Raw genomic sequence first — 9,366 nt, forward strand, 5'->3', positions numbered from 1 at the left:
TTACCACATTTTCACTTTTTCCAAGATGATTTCCTTAGTATTGCTTGTAAGTATTGTCTACAAGCAACAAATTTTCTCGGCCTTTACCTTCAGATCGCTCTCCTTTTTTTTAAGATTTTATTTATTTATTTGACAGAGAGAGAGAGACAGCGAGGGAGGGAACTCGAGCAGGGGGAGTGGGAGAGGGAGAAGCAGGCTTCCTGTGGAGCAGGGAGCCCAATGCAGGGCTTGATCCCAGGACCCTGGGATCATGACCTGAGCCAGAGGCAGACGCTTAACCTACTGAGCCACCCAAGCGCCCCTACCTTCAGATCTCTTTATTCCACTTTTCTTTCTGAAGGATAGTTTTGTTGGTTAGAGAATTCTTAACTGACATTTTTTTTTCTCTTTCAGCACATCGAATATTTTATTTTATTGCCTTCAGGCCTTCTCTTTTTAAATGACAAGCCAAGTAGCTGCTAGTCACATTGTTACATACCCTTGTGTATGATGAATCAGTTTTGTCTTGCTGTATTCAAGATTTTCTCCTTGTCTTTGGTTTTCAACAGTTTGATTATGATTTTCTAGATGTAGCTCTCTTTGTGTTTATTTTACTTGGAGTCTGTCAAACTTCTTGTATCTGTACATTTTTTTCCCCTCAAATTCAGGAATTTTTTTAGCTGTTATTCCTTCAAATGTTTTTTTGTCTGCCCCTTAGTCTCTCTCACTGTTTCCTGAAACTCCCATAAGCCTCTGAAGATCTATTCAGGTCTTTCATTCTTGTTCTCCTGTGATTTTCAGATTGGCAATTTCTATTCACTCATCTTCAATTTCATTGATTCTTTCTTCTAATACCTCAAATTGATTGTTAAGCCCAAGTTAGAGAGAGGCATGCCTCAGATTACTCTTACCTAACGTTTGCTCATTTTTCATGAGTAACTGCTTCTCAAAGTTTATGACTCTATCAATTTTTAGAGCTATAAAATGAGTTTTTTTTCTGTTATTGCTTTTTGGAAAAAGATTTGCCTAATTCCTCATTCTTCTATACTATAAGTCCCACCTGTATGTTCCTGGATTAGTTTCCTAGGTTTGCCATAACAAATTAACATAAACTTTGTGGCTTAAAATCACAGAAATTTATTCTTGCATACCTCTGGAGGCTAGCAATTTTTAATCAAGGTGGCAGCAGGGTTTACTCTCTCTAAAAGCTTGAGAAAAATTGTTACTGGCCTCCTCCAGCTTCTGGTGGCTGCAAGTGCTCCTTAGCTTATGGCAGCATGACTCCAATCTCTGCCTCTGTCTTCACATGGACTTCTTATCTATATGTCTCCCTCTGTGCCTTTTCCTCTCCTTTTAAGGGCCACAATCATTAGATTAGGGAACAGCCTAAATCCAGGATGATTTCATCTCAAGCTCCTTAACTAATTATACCTCAAAGACTTTATTTCCATGTAAGGTCATATTTTGAGGCTCTGGGTAGTCATGAATTTTGAAGATACATCATTCAACCCACTACAGTTCCCAAGCTTACTTTTGAAGTCAGCATCCAGACAGGGCTAGCTCACTGCATGTATTTGGGTATCTGTGTTAACTTCCTGTCACAAACATACAATAAATGCTTTGTTCTCTTGTAATTTCTGTGCCTCAATTTTCTCATATTTTAATGAATTGAGAGCTAATAAAAGTACCAGTCTGATAGAATTTTTGCAAGAAACTAAATGAAATATTTTCAATGCTCTAATAGAAGTTTTTGTTACTTAAAAAAAAAAACCTGTCATGTAAATGTCTGTTCCATGGCATTATACTATTGCTTATTGATGATTTCACATGGGTTAAAACCAAATACAATGCATCAACTAGTTCCCAAAATGTTTAGAGAATATTTTCTTCCAGTATCAATTAAGATATTTCTACTATATAGAAAATTAATCATCAACTGTCATGAATACATTAATGGTTACTGATGAGATGCTTGGCCCCAGAATGAGAGAAGCCACTAGAGATGCTCCCTTCCTCCCCAAAGTGTCAAAATATAACTCAATACTAACGCAAATTTAAAATATACCAAAGATTCTTCCCATTTTAGTATTTGTTTCTATAGTTTCTCACCTCTCACTTTCAGAGCAGAGGAAATGTGCAATTGTAGAATTGCACTGGGATCAAACATTTTCTTTTAAAGGGCTTCTATCTTTTCTCCTATCTTATCAGGAGCCTGATCTTTGATTGACAAAATTCATATCCTGATTGAAGCCAGATATCTGATAACCCAAAACCACTCACCTCAGTGACTAAAAGTTAGTGAAATCCATCATTTAGAATACTGTATACCAAAGTCTACTCTCCTCACTTTTTAAAAAGTCAGTTGTGTTGGTCTTATGTAGGGAATCTAGAAATTAAGATACTCTAACAATTTATTGAGGACACTAAGGACCTTTTTTAGTGAAAGACACTCATTTGCTCTCCTTTACCTTTAGAGATATGTAGAGCCAATGATTTGTATTCCCTGGCCCTATAAGTCTATGAAAATTTTGTCAACTTCTTAATGAAGAGGCAGGACATGTTCTCTAAATCTCTAGTCTCTGAGGATTTTCACTCCATGTGTCTAGTAGCATTTTAAATAGCTTTACTGAGGAATAATTGACAAATATAATTGTATATATTTAAAGTGTACAATGTGATGATTTGATATACACACACATTGTAGAATGTTAAGCAAGGTCGAGATAATTAGCACATCCATTACCTCACATAGTTAACTCTTTTTTCTTGTGGTAAGAATGCTTAAGATCTACTCTCAACACTTCTTAAGTATGCAATATCACATTATTAACTATAGTCACCATGCTGTACGTTAGATCCTCAGCACTTACCTTCTTATAACTGGGAATTTGAAATAATTCAAATTCATAATTTGTACCATTATGAAAAACAGTATAGAGGTTCCTCAAAAAATTAAAAATTGAACTACCATGTAACCTGGCAATCCCACTTCTGGGTGTATGTCCAAAGGAACTGAAATCAGTATCTCAAAGAGGTATCTGCACATCTATGTTCATTGGAGCATCATTCATAATAGCCAAGATATGGAAAGAACCTAAATGTCCTTCCATGGATGAATGGATCCTACTTTAAAAAGAAGAAAGGGTAGGGTATGTGCTATGGTGAGCGCTGTGAATTGTGCAAGACTGTTGAATCACAGATCTGTACTTCTGAAACAAATAATGCAACATATGTTAAGAAAAAAGAAAAAGAAGAAGATAGCAGGATGGGAAGAATGAAGGGGAGCAAGTCAGAGGGGGAGACGAACCATGAGAGACGATGGACTCTGAAAAACAAACTGAGGGTTCTAGAGGGGAGGAGGGTAGGGGGATGGGTTAGCCTGGTGATGGGTATTAAAGAGGGCACATTCTGCATGGAGCACTGGGTGTTATGCACAAACAATGAATCGTGGAACACTACATCAAAAACTAATAATGTAATGTATGGTGATTAACATAACAATAAAAAATTAAAATAAAAGAAGAAAAAAATCTTTTAAGTCAGAAGAGAAAGCATTAATTTCTTCATTTTAAAGATCAACAACTGAATGAAACTCAGTACAGCTAAGCAAAATACTCAAGGTCAAACAGCTAGAAATTGACAGGACAGAAGTCCAGATTCAGGTCTCTGAATCATCACATAACTTTGAAAGTTGTTATTCTAATAAATGCACAGTATGATTCAGATGTTTGTCATTATTCACATTGGTTCCTAAAACATAGTTTTACTTTCTAATCCTAAAGAAATATATACATTTTTTTAAAGATTTTATTTACTTATTTGAGAGAACGAGAGTGCACGTGTGTGCACAAGCATGGGGGAGGGGCAGAGGGAGAAGCAGAATCCCCATTGAGTGGGGACCCTAGGATTATGACCTGAGCCTAAGGCAGGCACTTAACCGATTGAGTCACCCAGGCACCCCTGAAATATATACTTTTTACACTGCTCATGAAGGACCTTTCAGTACCCCTCAACTGAATTTTGGATTTGATTAGGACTGAAAAACAAGTTCAAGGAAGAATAATCTAAGAATAACTGGTAGTCAGATTCAAGGAATGAATAGATCTTACTGCTTTTGCCCTAATGGTCTGTAGAAGGCAGGTTGGCTTTCTCGACAGAATGATTGCAGTTTACCCATTCTCCAAACTGACCATTTTTGGCTCTTAGGCATCAGTTTTCAGGTAACTAGATACATTTCTTTCCATCTAGAGTACTCTTTTGTTTCCTTGTAAACATCAAAGAAAATAAATTCCATTTAGATGATTTCTCATGATTGACACCAATAATTGGGCTCACATGGTTAATAAGACAAAATCATAAAATGTAGAACTCATTTGGAAAAATAGACAGAGTGTAGAGATGGTGGGGCCATTAGTTGGAAAACAGAAAATCTCTGTTGAAATTCTCACAGTGTAGGAGGGGAAACTACATTTCATTTCTACAAATACATATTGAAAGGTGCTGTGTGCTGGATTCTGTGCTCACAGTACAAAGATTCATTCCATCACAAATAAGACCAAGTATTTCTTGTGCACCTAGCATGTGTTAGAGACTGCTACTGGTGTGGGGAACACAGCAGTTAACAAAACAAAATCCTTGTCCCCATGGTCAGGCCATGGTATGACTAGTCTCACCATGGCAGCAACTGGTAGAAGAGATGTATGTTGTCTTTAGCACAGGCTTAATTGGAAGCTAATAAGTATTAATCAGCTGTCAATGCAAACAGCAAACATTGGTAGTCAGAGCTGGATTCAAATCCAAGTCCCAGCACTTTCACACAGTGTAGCCCTTGGGCAAATTACTCAGTCTTTTTTTTTTTTTTTCAGAAGATTTTTTTATTAAAACTCGGTGACTTCAGTAAAGGGACAGTACAAAAAAAATTTTGGTCCATGAAAAAAACATAATTCAGTTAATAAAATGTTATCTTCAACAGGGACACTGTGTAGGAATGCTGAACTTCCTTCTCATGGTTTCAGCCCCAAGGACAGAGGCTGTCCAGTGTCTGTGGGGAGACCTTTTCAGGGAGGGATGGGATAATGCAAGGAAGGGGAAGACGGGGAGAAAATTCTGTTCCTGGTGTGGAAGAGGCAGGGATATGGGGCTGGAGGATGTGCTCGCAGGAGCCTGAGGAAGGAGTGGGGAAGCAGGTGCTTTGTCAGTTCTGTGGGGTTAGAGCCCAGGCTGAAAGGAATTCCCCCTCTGTGCCCAGCTGTCTCCCACCCTGCTATGTTGAATCTGTGAACCTGGGATATGCTAACTTGGGGTGATACAACCTGGAAGAAGAATATGAGGCTCTCCTGGAAAGATGCAAAACCATCTCAGTTCCAAGGGGCCAAGATCACAAGGTCCTGCTGCTACCTGAGGGGTCTGAAGCTTTGCGGGCAGGGGCTGGGGAGTCACAGTCCTGTGAGGCAGGGAGAGGGAAGAGTCACAGACCTGACTCAGAGCTATTCGCCAGCCCTAGGCTCTTTCACTCCTCAGTGCCCTAGGAGTCACCAGTGGGTGTCAACTGGGCAGACAAGGGACAGGAAGACAGGGATGGCCCAGGGCTTTTACCCATTTGATTTCGGGCTTGTTTCTCCATGAAGGGATAGGGGAGGCAGGGTGGAGTGAATAAATGAGTCACACCTCCAAGCAACAGCAGGAAGGAACAGCCTCTGCTGGCAATGACAATACCCCAGGTTAGATCCCTGGGGCTCTGACAGAGAAAGGCAAGATTCCCCCTCCCCAATGCCCTGTGTTAGGACAGCTCGAGAGCAGGGGATCCTAAAGAGAGCAGCTACAGGGAGTGTGCTGGGAGGGAGCACTAGTTGACAAACTCTAATACTGATGTGGACCCCCTACGAGGGAGTAAGAGAAGCACTGAGACAGCAGGCCCATCCAGAGGGCTGCGGACTGACCTGGGGCTCAGTGGGGCCCAACAACCAGGGTTCCTTTAGTGCTAGCAGGCAACAAGTAAAGGGAGAGTGTGCTCCAAACCTGTGGAGGGAAGGAAGGAAATTGGATTCTGTTATCCGGAGAGCCAAGATCAACTAGCTTATAGAGTGCCCCCAGGCCTGAGTCTCAGAGAAGGGGCTAAAGCTCCCAACTCCTGGGTCTCTGAAGGGCAGGATCAGTGTAGCTAGTCCCCTTGAAGACCACCTGGCCTTAGGCCCAATCCATTCAATGCACTGATTACCACTACAGGTCTCTCTCTCTAATACTATCCAGAGGTCCTATGTAGACCAGGGGAGGGTAGAGGCACATGGGAACTTTGTGGGGCAAAGGGAAGCTGGGGGACAGGAAGGGATGGGGTGGGAGAAGAGGGTGACAGGTGTCTTGTGAGACAGAAATGCGAGACCCTCTTCATTCTGGTGTTGTCCTTGAACCAACAGCATCCCCTGGAAGGCCCCAAGGAGGACCAAGGCAGGTGCTATGAGGCAGGCAGCACAGGGCCCAAATACGAATCTGTGCAGCCAAATCAGGGCTGCGGGAGAGGCCCTGTGTATTTTGGATTCCCAAGGCTTGCTCTAATTCTTGTCATCTCTGCTGCACCTTGGAGTAGAAGTACCGGCACACAGCCTCCTGAGCCCAAGGCTGGAAGTAAAATTCGGCTCGGCGCTCTTCCTCTGGGTTACCCACCACGTCGGTCATGGTCTTGAGGTCCCAGCACTGGGACTGTAGCGAATCATTGATGAAACCCTGAGGGTCTCTGGCGAAGCTCAGCATGAACTCCCGCTGGGTCTTCAGCTGACTGATAATTTCTATTGTCTCATGGATCTTGTTGTCTAGAGTAGCAATCTCCTGCTGGCTGGTAGTAGACAGCAGGAAAGAATTCATCTGGGTCTTCAAAGTATCATCCATTTCCACATCGATGTCATAACAAGTGGACTTTTTCTGATCATTTGGGTCAACACTGATGATATGATTAATGATGATGGGCTCTGGTGGCATAAGCAAGGCATGGAGCCGTTGAAACGTATGAAAACTTCATACATTGATAGTCAAAAATCTGCTGGAGGTACTTGTCACAGATGACAAACTCCCGCTCGTGAGGGTGCTGGAGCTTATGTGTCTTAATATATTGCCACAGTGCTTGGATGATCACTGGACAGGTCTGGATGTGGATGCCCAGGAGCCGAGCCAGGCAAGGGTCTAATTTAAACTGGGGAGGGTGGTAGTCCAGCATCAGGAGGACAGTGCCCCGTACATTCAGGTCTCCTGGCAGCTTCACGTGGAAGCCATCCGTCTCCTGGGTAGTGGCGGTCCTGTGCCAAATCTCCAGGAGCCGTCCTTCTACCCGAAGCTCCCAGGAAGCCACCATCCCCTCCCCATCCTCGGCATCTGATTTAGCCGGATTAAAAGTGTTAGAAATGAAAATTCGCAGCTTCCGTTTTTGCTTGATGGGACGTTTCAAGGCTTCCTGGATATCTAGCCGTTTCCTCATGATAGTCTGGTCCAGCTTCCTTTCAAATCCAAGAGATCCATATAAGCCTGGGATTCTGGTACCAGTTCACGAATCATTTGAGGTAGAATTTTGTCAGCCATCTTCTTTTTCTTTGCATTGTGGTTTCGATTTTGGACCGCCTGCTGCTGGACCTGCTGGACCTGCTGAGGTGCAGGTCTCTTGCGGGACTGGTCCATCCCTGACTGGGCCAGGCCAGGTCGGACTGAAGGGTTCCCCACATAGCCAGGGGGTCCCATGGAAGGCCCCGGAGGTGTCATTCGGCTGCCTGGCAGCATACCTGTTCTTGGATGGGCCACTCCGGGCATCGGGGAGCAGTACAGCCCTTGACCCGGTGCCGGGCCCATTCGCACGGGAGGCCCTGGAGTCCCGCCTGGACCCTGGGCAGCCGCCGCGCCTGCCCCTCCTGAGGCTCCGGCGCCGCCACTCGGAGCTGCAGACTCCAAACCCGCCCGGGCCGCCATCTTCCACCGAGCTGCTGCTGCAGCTGCACAAAGAACCGGATCTGGAAATTACTCAGTCCTTTTGGTGTCGGGTACCATTTTAAAAATGGCACCTACAAATATTGTAACAAAGTTGTACGGTGATAGATCGTGACTTCACTTATGGTGATGAGCACTGAGTAATACACAGAATTGACAAATCACTATGGGGCATCTGGGTGGCCCATTCGGTTAAGCATCTTGCCTTCAGCTCAGGTCCTGGGATCCAGCCCCATGTCATCTGGCTCCCTGCACAGTGGGGAGCCTGCTTCTCCTTCTGCCCTACCCATCCCCCCTGCCCCGCTCATGCTCTCTCTCACTCTCTCAAATAAACAGAAAGAAGAAAGCAAGAAAGCAAGAGAAAGAAAGAAAGAAAGAAAGAAAGAAAGAAAGAAAGAAAGAAAGAAAAAGAAAAGAGAAAGAAAGAATTGGCAAATCACTATGTTGTAGAAACTAATATAACATTGCATGGCAACTATACTTCAATAAAAAAGTAAACAGGACATAAATAAATAAAATGGTATCTACATCATATACAATGAAACATTTCACACAAAGCACATCACATAAGGGCCTGAACATAGTAAGTCTCAGTATGTGTTTGTTTCCTTTCTCCACCATTTCCTTTGTAAGGACTAAGTAAGGATGATATGCCCTTTGGGAGATGGCTGTCTGCAGAGCCTGGAGGCGTTCCACTTTCTGGATAAACAGACTTACGCCTGGCGAACTGTACTGATTAAAAGTTCCAATAGAGGAAGAACAAACTAATTTGGAAGGGGTAATCAAGACTCTTCATAGTCCAAACGGGATGATTTCCCGGCCATGCACAGAACCAATAAACCTCCAACCCAAAGACAAAAGTAATTTTCTGAACCTGCATGAGGCTCCTCCAGAGAGGGAGGTTTTGCAGAGCACAGTGGTCATAGCTGGGCAGTGCAGCCGGAACCCCAAACCTGTGCCATCAAAGGGGAGAATCACAGAATTCTTTACTAAAGAAACATGATTTTACTTAAACTCTTATCCATAGTACTTAAAATCACTGCAGGTGATTTGACCCAGGCAATGGCTCCCTCCTGCCATCCCATCATCTGAAATTTAGGACCTCATTTTCTGCTGCTTTTGCTCATTCCTCCTCTGGGTCTCATGTCCTCCTCTTTTGTCTCCATATTGCGCTCGGTGTTTTCTCCCACTTTCCATTCTTTTGTCTGCTGTAATCTATATCTTTTCTTTCCTTGTGAGTATCATACTCAGTGTCCCCTTTCCTGTGAAAATGGTGCTGTTGTCACCAGAACAATGGGCTCCCTGAATGATTTTCCCAAATGGGGTCCTATCCACCTCCCCATTCCTCCTGGTCTTCTTTGTGGCTAGTGTCTTAGGTTAAAAGATGGCTCCCCAAAGCTGTGAGTAGAGCCCGGGTTCTAG

General features: G+C 43.3%; 1 pseudogene; it reads right to left on the reverse strand.

Annotated features, from left to right (window-relative positions):
* Positions 1-6,363: 6,363 nt before the first annotated feature.
* Positions 6,364-7,959, reverse strand: LOC114215626 (SWI/SNF-related matrix-associated actin-dependent regulator of chromatin subfamily D member 1 pseudogene; annotated as a pseudogene).
* Positions 7,960-9,366: the final 1,407 nt, after the last annotated feature.

Source organism: Eumetopias jubatus, unplaced genomic scaffold, assembly GCF_037043125.1.
Source record: "Eumetopias jubatus isolate StellerSeaLion01/CBP00866 unplaced genomic scaffold, mEumJub1_p1.0 scaffold_12, whole genome shotgun sequence".
Classification (NCBI taxonomy): domain Eukaryota; kingdom Metazoa; phylum Chordata; class Mammalia; order Carnivora; family Otariidae; genus Eumetopias; species Eumetopias jubatus.